Raw genomic sequence first — 16007 nt, 5'->3', positions numbered from 1 at the left:
GGCATGTTTGCCTCTTCAGTGAAAACTAGATGCCCAGCCTGATCCTCAGCCTTGATTTTAATCCATATTATATAGACACTGCAATGTGTCCTGCCACAAATGCTTAAGCTCTCTATATCTTTAGACAAAGAATGATGACCAACTGAGGTACAGAAGGAATTAATAGCTTTGGGGTCCAGGGATGCATACACAGTAATTCATTTGTAGCACAAAAATGTAGCCTTTCTCAATCTGGAATCACCCATGATTGTTCTCAACATGCTACTTTCAATCTAGATTGATACTGGATCCTGCTGTCCACAAGGATGGGTGCGGGTACTTGATATGTGTGTGAAAACCCTCCCCTCGATTAGGCTATCCATGCCTTTCTCTCCCTGCACATACCCAGGGGGAATGAATAAGGAAGTGGTCATTGGGGTCCTGGTATACCGTATGTCCACCTGCAGTGTTATTGGGCAGGTGTGGATACACCTGACATTGCCTGAGCCACCTACATCTGTTTCAAATGGACACACTGCAGGGTAATGAGAGATGCTAAAACAGAATTTGAGGAGCAAATTGCTAAAAACATTAAGACCAAACGACAAGCTCAGTTGGTTAAAGTGTGGTGCTGATAACATCAAGGTTGTGGGTTTGAACTCCATATGGGGCAGCAGCATATTCCTGCATTGAAGGGGGTTGGGCAAGATGATCCTCAGGGTCCCTTCCAACTCTGTGATTCTAAGAAGTTCTTCAAATATCTTAGTAGCAGGAGATCATCTAGGGAGGCTGTGGAACCCTTAGATGACAAGGGAGTCAAAGGTATGCTAAAGGAGGATAAGGAGATTGCAGAGAAGCTGAATGAATTCTCTGCATCTTTGTTCACAGTAGAAGATACAAGGCAGATCCCAGTGGCTGAACTAACATTTGCAGAAAGGGAGTCTGATGAATCATAGTGGTGACAGGAGATGAAATTCTAGGCCTGATAGATAAAATAAATACCGACAATACACTAGGTCCTGATGGCATGGATGGAAAATAGCCAGAATAGCAACATTTTTTTTTTCATGGGACCCAGGGAAATTACCAAGCTTAATGTCTGCCCTGGGGAAATTGTGCTTCTTACGTATGGTATCTGCTGCACCTTGTAACTTGCACCTTGTCTATGTGCTGATATGATTTGGGCATTAAAGGCTTGGGCAGAAACCAAACCGGGAGTCCGAGTTCATTCTCTCCCTCTCTCTGTCTCTGTCTCTCTCTCTCTCTCAAATTAAATTTTCTGTTTTACAATTTAGAATATTCATTTAAACATCCTTAAAATATCAATGACTTCCCTTCTTCTTCTATGGTTCATTTTGCATATCATAAATCCCTGCATATTTTACATAAACTAAACCATTCGGTATTCCATTATTATATCCATCAAGACCTATTTACACTGTTGAATTTAACTTAATTCTGCCAACGTTTTCAAGTGTACACAGTCCCCCCCCCCCATATATGCAATAAACATTTTCCAATCTCCTTTAAATGAATGTCCTCCCCCCTTATTCTAAATGGTAAGTCTGCAGACTGCACATATTCCATCAGCTTAAGTTGTCATTCTTCTTTAGTTGGGACCTCACTCGTTTTCCATTTGGGGGCTAACGAAACTCGGGCCGCAGTAGTGGCATGCATAAATAACCTTTTTTGACACCTGGGAATTTCCGTTTGAATTATCCCCAACAGAAAGGACTCTGGGGTTGTTGTTTTTGGAGGGTTGGGGGGGAGTACAGGAGTCCGAGTTCTTCGTCCGGCAGCAGGGGTCAAGACAACAAGCTTCCTTGCACCATGCAGAGGAGCGCTCATGTTTCATTAGATTAGACACATCCTGGTGTTGAATCAATGTTTGTGCTGCTTCCAATCGTAATTGTCATCTCTGGTATTTTGAACAAGTCTGTACAACTCACTCTTAGATACACAAAGTGACTTAAGACTCTTGCAACAACTGTTTCCAAAAGCCTTCTGGTGCATCAGGGTATGAAGTATCACGTACGGGAAGGATGCTGCAAAACTCCCCTCCCTTGTGCAACTGTTAGCAAGAGAGTTGCAATCATTCCTGTTTCATGTGCTCATTTAACAGAGCGTTTGCTTTCCAAAGCAGACTATTATTTCAGAAGCCAATGTTGCAAGGTGCAGCAAGGGATGAATCGGAAAGAGACAGGAAGAAGGGCTTAATTACTTTGTTCTGGAGTTCCTCACTGGAATTTGGTTCTAGTATTTGTTTGTTTGTTTATACACACCTCTCCATTCTTAAGGAAATCAGCCCTGAGTGCTCACTGGAAGGACAGATCCTGAAGCTGAGGCTCCAATACTTTGGCCACCTCATGAGAAGAGAAGACTCCCTGGAAAAGACCCTGATGTTGGGAAAGATGGAGGGCACAAGGAGAAGGGGACGACAGAGGACGAGATGGTTGGACAGTGTTCTCAAAGCTACTAACATGAGTTTGACCAAACTGCGAGAGGCAGTGGAAGACAGGAGTGCCTGGCGTGCTCTGGTCCATGCAGTCACGAAGAGTCAGACATGACTAGATGACTAAACAACAACAGCAACAAATTTGTTTGTTTGTTTGTTTATACATACCTCACCCATCTGGCTGGGTTTCCCCTGCCACTCTGGGCGGCTCCCAACAGAATGTGACTGGAATGTGTTTTGAGAATGGGGATCTCAGGATATGCAAAGTGTCCTTCCTTCACAGGCTGAGCGACACCTACCTCCCCAAACATCTGGAACGGGGTGTGAGGAAGGCAGGATGTCCAAGGCAGGAAACATGACCTCTCCCGAGTGGCCCTAGCCATTGTGGAAATAGCCTGTTGCTGCATCAGGCTTGGAGATTACGCCCCCCCCCAAACTCTGTGGTACTACAGGCAGTCATGCTCAGAGTACACCCACTAATATAGATAAGTCTGTTGATTTCAATAGTATGACTAAATAATTAACAAATCCTGCCCTGGCCGAATGGTACCTCTGGGTGTGAACGAAGGTCCTCTTGTCTTTATTTTCTGTTTGCTGCCAATATTCCTCTATCCACCCCAGCCCCCTTGCAATAGTTTTATGTATATACTGTGAGTTACATGTACAAATTTGCAGCAGACAACTACTGCTACCCTGCAACAAATCAGCTGGGCAGTAGCACCTGCTGAACAGAACAGTACAGGAGACAACTGGAATCAATTCCTAGTTCTGAACTGTACTCAAGGCCGAAAAAGAAGTAAGATGAGAGATGTGCTCAGGTATTCCAGCTCTCCCCCCCCCCCTTTAAAACCCAGAACTTCACTTAAAACTATGGGGACACATATGTTTGAGCACTGGAGAAGGTAGCTGAAACAAGCACAAGCCAAGAAAAAAAAAATTCAGAGTGGTGCAGCTAGATTGGGGGGGGGGGGGGCGCTATCATGCCTGAAAGCGGATGGTGGCATATGGGGACACCCCAATAAGGAAAAGCAGTTACGGTACTTTAAATACCCTGAGCCATTTGCTCTGGGAGAGATCCTTCTGCAAAGCTCCTGCTCTTCCCTTATGGGATGCTGTGGTTTGGATGGCAAGCAGCTGATGGCGGGAGGAGCCTGTGGGTAACACAGTTCTGCCTTGGGCAGGGAGTGAACTAGATTGCTGTTGTGCTAGATTAAAAGATACAAGAGCAACCAGCCCAAACCCTTGCAGGCATCCCTGTTTGCCTGATGCATCCAAGTCCGTGTTTTAGCATAGTCAGTTTTTAATTTCTCCTCCTTGCGATGCTTTTGCATGTCCTCGTGATGGGAATCGATTGTGTGTTATCCATCGCTGTTGTAACATGTGCCCGTGATTGCTTTCAATCTTTGACACTAACAGATACAGTCTGAAATACTTGGCTCTCGTCTAAGATGATGCACTCGATGTGTGTTGCTTATGTCCCTTGGAGACTTATTCATTGCTTATGCCAGCAATGAAACACAGTGACTCCAAGAGCACTCATGTGGAAATTCTACTGAAAACAATGAGACACTTCTGAGCAAATAGGCTTCAGATCAGCGTGTTATGCAAATTACATGATTGTCAAGCATCCTTCCTGGTATATTTCCATAATTTCTGTACAGTGGTACCTCGGGTTAAGTACTTAATTCGTTCCGGAGGTCCGTTCTTAGCCTGAAACTGTTCTTAACCTGAAGCACCACTTTAGCTAATGGGGCCTCCAGCTGCTGCTGCGCTGCCAGAGCACGATTTCTGTTCTCATCCTGAAGCAAAGTTCTTAACCTGAAGTACTATTTCTGGGTTAGCAGAGTCTGTAACCTGAAGCGTATGTAACCTGAAGCATATGTAACCTGAGGTACCACTGTACATTATTTGGCAGGAATCTTGCTTCCAGTTAGACTTCTTAAATTTGATTTGTGACTGAGAATTGAAATAGCCTGGCTGTGTGCTGAGAAAAGGTTGCCCACCTCATCTTAGAAGAACCTGTGACCCTAGATGCTGTTTGACTCCAACTCCCATCATCCCTAACCATTGGCCATGCTGGCCGGAGAGGATGGGATTTGGAGTCCAAGCGCTTCCATAGGGCCACAGGTTCCCTACCCCTGCATGAGAATGAGACAGTCCATTGTTTGCAGTGTCAAGCTCTGGTTGCAAGGGTGGGACAGATTGCTGTTCTCTCACCTACAACTGCTACGTTCTGTCCTGGGGGGCGAGGCAAAGCCATTCTACCTGCAGAAGTTGAAAAGTTTGAGTAAAAAAAAAAAAAAAAAAAAACCAAGGAAGCAACTCCAGCCCCCCCAAAGCAGTCTAATAAGAGCTGAATTTGTTCAGTGGCCACAGAACGCTGAGTCTTCAGTGGAAGGGGGGGGGGGCCTGGAAAACTACGGGGAGAAAAGGAATGCAATGGAGTATCTTGAAAGAAGGCTTGGCTGGCTGGCCGCTGGCTGGCTGGCAGGCACACAGAACAGGGCCACTCCAATATGTGCACCAGTTGTATGTATATATAAAGACCTGATTGCATGATGTGTACACTGGAATGTACTATAAAGAACGCTGGATTTCATTTAACGTTTCACGCCGTGTAACATTAATGTTGCATTCAAAGTTATGCATACTGCCAGGCATAGAGGACTTTCTGAAATTGTGAGTTACCTACCTATACAATTAAGTCTTAATATAGCAGCTTAATTAAGGAGCCATCAGTCAAGCCACTTTAATTAAGGTGTTCGTTGCAGTTTGCTCCCGGAAAAGAGCAGCGAGAAGCAATAAGTCGAGTGACCTTTTCCACATGTTTGAATAGCCTGTGTAGCATTGGCTCCAGGGAATAAGGAGGACAAAAGAACCAAGATGATTCCTTTTATTGGCTTTCAGGGCACTTCCAAATTACTGCTATTTTGGGGCTTGATTCATAAATGGCCTAGAGTTAGGGCTGAGCAGTGAGCTGGCTAAGTTTGCTCCGGATACTGAATTGTTCAGGATAGTTAAAACAAAAAGGGATAGTGAGAAACTCCAAAAGGACCAAAAATGAAGCCATGGAGTTATTTCAGTGAAGCAGGAAAGCTCCACAAGGGAAATTAAGGAAGCTAAATGAAACCATTTTCAGCTCGGGGGCATGGCCAGTGTGCAGTCTCTTGCACATGCACACAACCTTGCTGGCTTTGCTCTAGCTTAACGGTTGGAGGTGGTATGTCTCTGAATACCAGATTCTGCTTAGGGGCTTCCTATAGGCACCTGATGAGAACAGGATGTTGGACTATTGGTTTGATCCACCATGGCTTTTCTTACGCTCTGAGAAAGTTGAAAGGAAATTCAGGGCCACCCAGCTCAAGGCACTCTGCTGCCCGAGGCAAAGTACAGGATATTTCTCCCATTCCATGTGCTTAAGTAAATTAGACTGGAATTAATTCTGAATTAAACAATGGGGAGAGAACAGTGTCTTCCACAAAATCTGAGCGCAGGTGTCAAGCTTTGGAGACACACCACAGGCTGGGCAGTTCCACACTCCAGCTTACGCTTGCACTTCCTCCTCCCGGTATCTGCCGCTTAAGGCAGCTGCCTCATTCTGCCTAATCCAGCGGTGCGAAACTTATCTTTTCTACCTCCCACAGTTGACAGATGGGTGGGACCAGGGGCGAACCAAGGCATCATGACACCCGGGGCAGGGCGTCGCTACATAGGGCACATGTGCGGCGGCACTACATACAACGCATGCACCGTACGTAGCGACGCTGCACATGCGCTGTACATAACGGTTTGCCGGTGGCGCTGCTCCAGAGCCGTACGGACGGTGCCGGGATCCCTCAGTTGCCGCTACAGCTGCAAACCGAGGATCCTCTACATACGGCTGTAGCGGCGACGGAGGGATCCCACCACTGTCTGTACAACGCTTGAGTGGCGCCGGCGGCATGTGCGGTGTCATTACGTACAGTGCATGCGTGCGATGCTGCACATGTGCTGTACATAGCGGTTTGCTGCCAGTGCCAGGATCCTCTGCTCGTGGCTACACCTGTGAACAGAGGATACTCCACATGCAGCTGCAGCAGCCTGATGGTTGCTCGCGCCACCGCAAGCCCCCACCGAGTCTTCTTGTCACCCCCCAGCCATGGCACCTGGGGCGCACTGCCTCCCCATTGTGACTCCACTGGGTGGGACCCCTGGCCCATCAATCACACCAAGTGACTGATACCTGGCAAAGTTCCGCCGAGGTTACAGCAAACTTCTTTGCAGATATGCTTTCAGCACCAATAAACTGGTTGGCACTGGGGGCACACCGTCAAGAAGGACCCCTGTGACTACCAATCACCTGATTGTTAGCTACAGAGAGCCCCTGTCAAATCTCGTATCACTGAAGAACATTGTGTGGGCCGTCTTTTTTTTTTTTTTTACATGTGGCAATCTTTCATTGGGTACTGTCTATCACCACGCCCCCTACTTCCAGTTTCAATTAGTTGGGAAATAAAACTGACACTTCAGGAAGAATCGGCTGGTATAGGAGGTGGGAAAAGAAACTCACTCTCATGCCCCAGTCTCCCATCTCATTTGGTCTCCCTGTCCTGCCTTGGACATGCTATGTGAGAAATTGTCAGGATGCTGTCAGTGGCTCCCGGCTGGTTGCCCAGGAAAGTATAAAGACAAGGGAAGGTTTCTTACTGTCCTCTTTTTATTTCATTATTTACAGAGAGAGGCTTGGGGATACAGCCTCTTGGAATAATGGCCTTGTCCCACGTGAATCTCCACCCCCTCCGTCTCTCCCACTTTCTCATTTGTCACTTCTACGGGTGCAGCTACATGCCCTCTGTCTTTGAGCTCTTTGCTTTCCTACTTCCAAGGCTTGCCAGGTTCTGGGGGAGGAAGGTCTGGAATGCTTTCTAAAGACACCATATCTGTCAGCTGTCACCCTGCTTTCTCCTCCTCCTCCTCTCCCATTATTTCCCAACTTTCCCCCTCATCTTCCCCTGAGCTATGACCTCCTGCAAACCCCTGCTGTAAATCTATACAGTGGCACCTCGGATTACATATGCTTCAGGTTACATATGCTTCAGGTTACAGACTCCACTAACCCAGAAATATTGCCTCGGGTTAAGAACTTTGCTTCAGGATGAGAACAGAAATCATGCTCCGGCGGCGGAGCAGCAGCGGGAGGCCCCATTAGCTAAAGTGGTGCTTCAGGTTAAGAATGGAGCTCCGGAATGAATTAAGTACTTAACCTGAGGTACCACTGTCCTGTCTTCCGCTTCCTCCTCCCTGGAAGCGTCAGGATGTGGAGGTGGTCTCCACCATTCCTCCTCTGCCCAGTCGCTGACAGAAATGTACTTTTGATTTTCTTCTCTAAGCTGTTGGTGCTGGGTGAGGGTGTAGAAATTGGAGTCACGCCTACTCTTGACTGGCTGTTCTTTGCCTCTCTGTTGCTGTTCAGCCAGCGGTAACACAGAGTCTTACGTTTGAAACTGTTGTTTTGTATGGAACCAGCAAACTGAAAAACATGTTTGTTAAAAAGAGAGAGAGAAAATCCACTGTTTTGTACACCTTGAAACATTCTTGAAATGCTTGCTTTGTTTGAAGTTCACTGTTGTGCAAATCCATTGACATTTTTTTAAAAAGGGTGCACGTGCACAGGTAAACAAATATCTTGGTACAGGCTCATGAAGGAGATTGGTTTTCTAGAACTTCCAGCGGATGAAGAAGTACTAACTGACGAGAGGGGACAGTAAGACACAGTGCGAACACTAGTGTGGACAGGAAACATTGAAATAGATTTCGGAGGCATAGAATTAGATGAAAGCATACAAAGGTGCATGTGAAAAATTGACCCCCATACACATTATCACCTTAATGTGGACGCATCCTTGGTTTGTCACCTACGTGCTGTGATTGTACAATTACAATACGTTTCTATGAAAATCTCAAAGTCTGAAAGGCACATATATATCCAAGGAGAAATCTATGTTACTCAACACACGAGCAGAACTTAAAAAGAGGGAGAGCCAGGTGTGCAATACAAAACCAACCTGATGAAGAAATAGCGCCATCTTAGCTGTGAGTCACACCGGGGATTGAGAGCAGGTCTCAGGTTTACACATCAGATTTGACATTCTAATGGATGTGATGAAATTAGCATCATCAAGTTGTGTCTTTTTTATATATAAAGTGAAGCAACATTTCCTTTGCGTCACAGATACACAGTGGAAAGTTACCACATACTCAAAACTTTCTGAAATTTCAGTTCTCCAGACCACAGGTGTTGATATGCAAATCTATTGAAAGGATCAAGTGTTCTCTCTCTCTCTCTCTCTGAGTGTGTGTGTGTGATTTCTAGCAGAAGCCATCCCTTTCCAAACTGTCAGACTCAGCCAGCATGACCAATAGTCAAGGATGATGGGAATTGTAATATAACGAAGCGGGTGGCACTGTAGTCTAAACCACTGAGCCCCTTGGGCTTGCCAATCAGAAGGCTGGCGGTTCAAATCCCCGCAACCGAGTGAGCTCCTGTTGTTCTGTCCCAGCTCCTGTCAACCTAGAAGTTCAAAAGCACCCCAGTGCAAGTTGATAAAGAGGCAAGAAGATAAATGGTGTTTCCGTGCACTGTGGTTTCCGTCACGGTGTCCCATTGTGCCAGAAGCAGTTTAGTCATGCTGGCCACATGACCCGGAAAGCTGTCTGCAGACAAAAGCCGGCTCCCTCGGCCTAAAAGCAAGATGAGAGCCGCAATGCTATAGTCGCCTTTGACTGGACTTCACCATCCAGGGGTCCTTTACCTTTTATAACAAGCTCTGGAGGGCAACAGTTTTCCTGCCCATAATATAAAGTGTGTCCCACAAAGCTATTCATTGGTCTCTAAGATAATGTTACCTAAGATAACATTACCTTTTGACCAAGCACATGACATCATACTTCATAGCAGAGGCATTATCTAAGTATTTTTGTTCTAAGAATCTCCTCTGGTTTGAGCTTTTCCATACCTCTGCCGTGATACCTGCATGGCCTTTCCACACACTCACACGGATATGCTAACTCTAGAAGCTGTGCACTAAAACAAAAGCTTTGGAAAGAAAGTGGGCACCAGGGCTCAGAGCATCGTTTTTTTGTGTTGTTGTGGCAGTTATTTTTTCCTGAGGTGATCTCACAGTTCCTCCTAACTGTGCTGTTGATGAGTAGAAACCGTTGGAAGAGTGGCACCAGAAATATGTGTGATGTGAGAGAGTTAGGTGGAAACTGAGTGAGCGTTTGTTGCCTTTTAGAACTGCTAGGCAGACTTTGAGAAAGGAAAGGCATTAAGAGTTTGTGGTTTAGATTTTTCCACTGGAAACTCAATATATTTATATGAATTTGATTCACGAAAGGCCGTTACAAAAAACATTTCAAAAATCAGAAAGGGTGAAAACAAGAGTAGAGTCAGATTTTGAAATCAAATGTACTGGATGTACTTCATTTGGTTTTTAGAAAGACTATACATTTGCTTTGATATTATCACAGCCCTGTACAACTATTACAGGTGGGACTTGCAGAGGAGGAAGGAGGGTCTCGCATACCCTTGTGTTTAATATTTATTTTCCCCCTGCATGCACAATTTTGATGAATGAGAACCTTCATTCCCATTAGCATGCTTTTTAAGGAAAAGGTAATCTCAAAACTTACCTAAATCGTTCTTTGATTTCACCCCCCCCCCATTAATTTAAAATGTTTAGTTATTCAAACTACGAGCAAAAACAGAGTTCTTTTTAATAAGACCAAGGTGTTTATAAATAATCAAAGTCTTTATCTTTATGCGCCCCCTCGCCCAGCTTGTCCGGAGTTTTGGGCTGGGCTGCCATCAGTATGCTGATGACACCCAACTCTATCTGTTGATGGATGGCCACCCTGACTCGGCCCCAGACACACTGATCAGATGCTTGGAAGCTGTGGCTGGATGGTTACGTGGGAGCCGGTTGAAGTTAAATCCTTCGAAGACAGAGGTCCTCTGGCTGGGACGGGACGATATGGGATTGAGGGGGCAACTCCCATCTCTAGCGGGGGTGCAATTAGTGCCAGCACCGTCCGTTAAGAGTTTGGGTGTAATCTTCGACACCTCCCTCTCCATGGAGGCGCAGATTGCAGCTATAACAAAGGCGGCATTTTTTCATCTCCGCCAAGCTAAGCAGTTGGCTCCTTACCTCTCTCGCCCTGACCTAGCCACTGTGATCCATGCGACGGTCACCTCCAGATTGGATTATTGTAACTCGCTCTACGTGGGGCTGCCCTTGAGACTGACCCAGAAACTCCAGAGGGTGCAGAATGCCGCAGTGAGACTCCTTACAGGGTCTTCACTGCGAGATCACATTCATCCGGTTTTATACCAGCTGCACTGGCTCCCGGTGGAGTACAGGATCAGGTTTAAGGTGCTGGTTTTAACCTTTAAAGCCCTATACGGCCTAGGACCCTCGTACCTACGGGACCGCCTCTCCTGGTATGCCCCACAGAGAAACCTACGCTCGTCAAATAAAAACATCCTGAAGGTCCCAGGCCTCAGAGAGGTTAGGCTGGCCTCAACTAGAGCCAGGGCTTTCTCGGCTGCGGCTCCAATCTGGTGGAACGCTCTGTCACAAGAGACTAGGGCCCTGCGGGACCTGACATCTTTCCGCAGAGCCTGCAAGACAGAGTTGTTCCACCAGGCCTTTGGTCAGGTCCCAGCCTGACTCCCTCCTCTGGCAACCTGCACAGAATTTTGCTCAACGGTTGCCATTAATTTGACTTTAATTAATTTTTATAATGGAATGTTTTTAGAATGTTTGATTATTTGATTGTTTGATTATTTAATTGTTGTTAGCCGCCCTGAGCCCGGCTTCGGCTGGGGAGGGCGGGATATAAATAAAATTTATTATTATTATTATTAAAGTCAGGGTTTTGCATAATCTGCGACTAGTTTGTGAACTATTCAAACACATTCAGAATGACAAAAGCTTTCCCATCTCTAGTACCCAGTTAATTCAAAAATAAGGTTGGGAGGAAGGTCTAAGGGCCTTTCCAGAAACTGTATTTTCCTTGGATGGATTGCATAGCTGCCACTGAACCATTAAGATGACATCACCCAGCAAGTTTACTCAGGCTGCTAACTCAGAGCTAAACTAGTTCCTATCAGAAGTAGAAAGCTGCTGTTGCGCCATATATGTTCTCTCTGTGTTCCCTCCCTTAGACATAAACACTGTGTGAAGAAATGCCATTGCTCCACCAGCCTACGATGCAAAGGGAACATAGGAAGCTGACTTAAACCAGGCAAAACTATGCCCATCTAGTCCAGCTCTGTCAACTCTGGCAGTTATTGTCCAGGGTCCGAGCCACAGTTTCCAATCGGCTGCTACTTTTAACTGAAGATGCTAGGCTAAACTGAACCTGTGCTATTACAGAATAGCTATAGCTCACAGGTTCAGCAATGTTTCCTGTCTTGATAGGTGGTTATGGGATGATGATGAAAGGGAAGCAAGTGAGCTCTGGAGCAGGGCTTCCTTAACTTGGGTCTCCAGCTGTTTTGGGACTACAATTCCCATCATCCCTGTCCAATGGGTGTTGTAGTCCAAAACAGCTGGAGACTTGAGTTTGGGAAACACTGCTCTAGTGCAGTGGCTACACATATTTCCCCCTAAGTCTTCTCCAAAGAGACAAAATAGGGGTAAAACAAGGACAGTGGTTTAGCCAGGGATGAAGGATCAGGAAATGCAAGAAGCCAGCTCACCTTTTTCATGCGGGTGGCATTGCAGGACGGAGGAGGCTTCACTGGGGCCCTGATGAGGGAATTCAAACTGGCTGTGCCAGGGTGGATTAGATTTAAATCAGATTGATTTAAATCACTAGTCAGTAAGACTTAAATCACTAGTCAGTAAGACTTGATTTAAATCATTTATTTATTTTTTTACAGAAAGACTCATTCTTGCTGGTATAATCTTAATATTTACAACCAGATGAAGGTTTCATTTTTGGAATAATAAATTTTCAGAGTAGTTTTTACAGTTATATCAAAAATTAATGATTTGAATATACAATTAGAAATACATTGACAGATAATTATGAAATTATTGCGATGTTTAATAAGTTAACTGTATTTGCACAACTTTTCTGCTGTACCTTATTGAAAGAAGAAAATTAATCATTTCCTTAATAATAATGTAAACAATTTAACTAAAACAATAACATTATAGCAAATCTATCCATGTTTGTTAACTGATGTGGTTAAACAATTTTTTTAAAAAAACCAATAACCTTAAACTGAGTTTTAGCACACATGAAAAACTTAAAACAAATCCTAATTTCCTGATGAATAGACTTTGAACTATACTGTAACCAAAATAGAAAACTATCTTTAGAAATATTTCCCCCCCAAAAGCATTTTCTTTTAAAAATCCAATTTAAATGTTTTAAAAATCCGATTTAAATTTTAAAAATCCATTTTTTTATTTTAAAAATCATTATTTTTATCCACCCTGGGCTGTGCCCTTCCTGATTGGCCTATCAGGAACCGTATCCTGGCCTGCTCCCTGCTTTGGCAAATGGGGGTGCAGGCCGGGGCTTGGGCTGTGCCAGGGGTGGAGCCGACAGAGCTGATGGTGGACTTCCCTCAGATTCACCCCTTGCCCATTTAAGCAACCAGCACCTGGGGCCCAGCCTGTCAAGCATTTGCTCGGTTGGCGGCTGCGCATTGGGGTAATCCTTTGTATTGGACGGAGGGGAGGTTGTAGTCTCCGCCCACCCCTCCAAACGCTGGGGTATCCCGTTAAAGGGATCCTGGGGGAGTGGCCATGTCCGCATACCCAGGCGGGCCAGGGCCAAAGGCACTCCCCCAGACGGCGGTCCCTGCGGGGGTCACCCTATTGGGTCTTAGGAACCCTTGCCTGGATTGACCACACGTCACTTCCGGCGGGCGGGATTGCCCTGTGCCCAAGCCAAACCTCTTTCATCTGTATTCAATAAAGTTGTGGCCTGTTTTGACCCAAAACCAGTCTCATTGGTCTCTTGTTACAGTGGTACCTCTGGTTGCAAATGGGATCCGTTCCGGAGGCCCATTCGCAACATGAAAAGAATACAACCCACAATGGCATGTCTGCGCATGCGCTGGTTGTGATTCTCCGCTTATGCGCATGCGTGTGACATCATTTTGTGCGCCTGTGCATGCGTGAGCGGCGAAACCCAGAAGTAACCCTTTCCGGTACTTCCGGGTCGCCACGGGACATAACCTGAAAGAACGTAACATGAAGCGGACGTAACATGAGGTATGACTGTATTTGGGTTGGGCTATGGAAAGTCTGATGCCTGGTCCTGCAAGGGGCAGTTGGAGCCTATGCTGTTACGGATTGGGTAGGGGTGTATTGATGAAGAAGCAGGAGCCAGCCAATCAACACCATGCACTGCCATTTTGTGTTGCTAACTTGCATACCTATCTTGGCTTTTTATCCATTTGCAAGGCATTTTGAACAGAGGGAAGCAAGGTAAAAAATAACCCTTGCCCTCCCCACACCAATGTGAATGGTTCTGAAATGATAAGCTCTTTTGTGCTTCTTTTCCCCACTTTCCCCCATAGATCTTATGGCTGGCACAGCCAAGCTAGTGCCTTCCACATGTCAATGGACTACAATTCCTATCATTCCTGACCATTTGCTATGCTGATTGGGGCTGATGGAAGTTGTAGTCCAACCATGTATGGAGGGCACCATATTGCCTAACCTTGTCTTATGCTCACCATAACCTGATGCCATCTACAATCTTGTAAAACATGAGGCTCTCGTTTAAAATATTCATCCTCTGTTATGTAGGGGCAAAAGAATTCCATTATATGGTGCTACCAGTAAAATGAGAAAACATAATTATCTCTATAGAAAAATTATCTTTATTTGGAAAGCCCCAAAGTTTGAACAATCGAGGGCAGTTTCCTATATGATATAGCAGCAAGTTTTTACAGAGAACTGCAATTAATTCTGGATCTCTGAAGAGTGCATTGTGTTTGCAAATATGAATGCACTGCATTCATATTTTAAATTTGTATATGGACCTGAAAACAAATACTCTAGTTCTCAGCCTCTTTCCTGCTTTCCAGTCTCTGAATCTTCACTGATCTAAGTACTCTGCAAATGCAACACAAAATATAGTGGGATTACTTCTGCACATTATGTTTCCTGGCATTTAAACTTTTCTCTTAATGTGAACAGTTTTGATCGTTGGCAAATGTCTCTCTCTGGGGCCTTTCAAAGCAGGGAAGGTCACGCTGCGTTTTAAAAACTGCTGTCAACCTCCTCCCGCCACAAACACACACTTCACCACACTTACCACTAACAGACAATGTTTCATGTGTGAACGTGAACAGAGGCGAAGCGTTTGCATCCATGTACTGTGCTGGCAATCATGTTAGCAGCGACTGCTATTTTTCTTTTTATTTATGTATTTATCCAGAAGATGCCTTCAGTGTTTCCCACCCTCATTGTTGCATCTTCCATAAAAAAATAAGGGGAATGGGGGAATTAGCACCCAGTAAAAATGGGAAGTATGAGTGCCCCTACTGCCAGGAGGACACAGATAGTGAAGGGGGGGGGTTATCTCCCTCTCTCCCCTTTTGAACTAAAAACAAAATTAGCTAAGAAGACCAAAAGCACTCTTGAACTAGTTTGTGAATAAATTATAGTGAGCTAGCTGCTTTTAGGGATACTTTGCCTCTCTTTTCATTTTTGAAAGAATTTTAGATAAGATGCAAATATACTAAATGAAGAAGAAGATGATGATGAAGAAGAAGAAGAAGAAAAGGCTTGATGAATTTTGACTGCGCTCAGAAGGCTTGTAGACTGTATACACTAGGATGTTTAGGACTCAGGTACAACTGCTGAACCTGCCTTATTATTTTTGCTACTGCCAGGAGGTATAACGTTGCTACATTTTAGTCTTGAAATGTTGTTGTATGCTGTTACATTTTGAATATATTGCTGCTTATTACTGCTGTTACTATGAAATTATTCACGGTAGATTTTGTATCGGTCTCAGTGTTGTAAGCCACTTGAGCCGAATTTTTGTGTGTATGGAAAAGGTAGCATACAAATAAAGCGATGCTGGTATTCATTGATGGAAAGAATTGCATTCTAGATGATTTACGAATTAATTCATCCTAGGTAGGCAGAGGGGTGTGCTTTGCGTAGTGAAATACGTTGGCTTGCTGGCTTGCTTGAGTTGGCAAGAACATAATGCCTTCTTGTCCCCCCCGCCCCACCTGAGATCTGGATTGCATGGATTCATCCATAAGGGTTGGTGGTCAGGTGACCCTTCCTTGAGCCATGCAGCAGGACAGGCCTAGAAGACGGCTATTTTATGAAGCAGTACGTCAGCTTGGTAACAACATGAGGCTCAAAGAGTGTTCTATTTTAAGACGTCTCTGCCAGCTACAGATTGGCATCTGTCACAGTCACAAAAATGGTATGCAGTTGGACATGCAATTCGGATATATCAGTAAGTCGGTGGCTATTCCTGATATATCTGTGACACTGGCTTTAGATTTCCCATCAAGAGTGAACAAAGTTCCCCAGCCCAGAAC

The 16007-nt window shown here is 45.0% G+C and overlaps 1 protein-coding gene across 1 annotated transcript in view; it reads right to left on the bottom strand.

Annotated features, from left to right (window-relative positions):
- Positions 1-16007, bottom strand: part of SHOC1 (shortage in chiasmata 1) — a 255104-nt gene that overhangs the window by 99039 nt on the left and 140058 nt on the right. The window lies entirely within an intron of this gene.

The sequence above is a fragment of the Podarcis tiliguerta genome (genome assembly GCF_965153285.1).
Source record: "Podarcis tiliguerta genome assembly, chromosome: 17".
In the NCBI taxonomy this organism is placed as follows: domain Eukaryota; kingdom Metazoa; phylum Chordata; class Lepidosauria; order Squamata; family Lacertidae; genus Podarcis; species Podarcis tiliguerta.
Note: the sequence above shows the minus strand (reverse complement) of the source record. Positions and strands in the feature narration are given on the sequence as shown.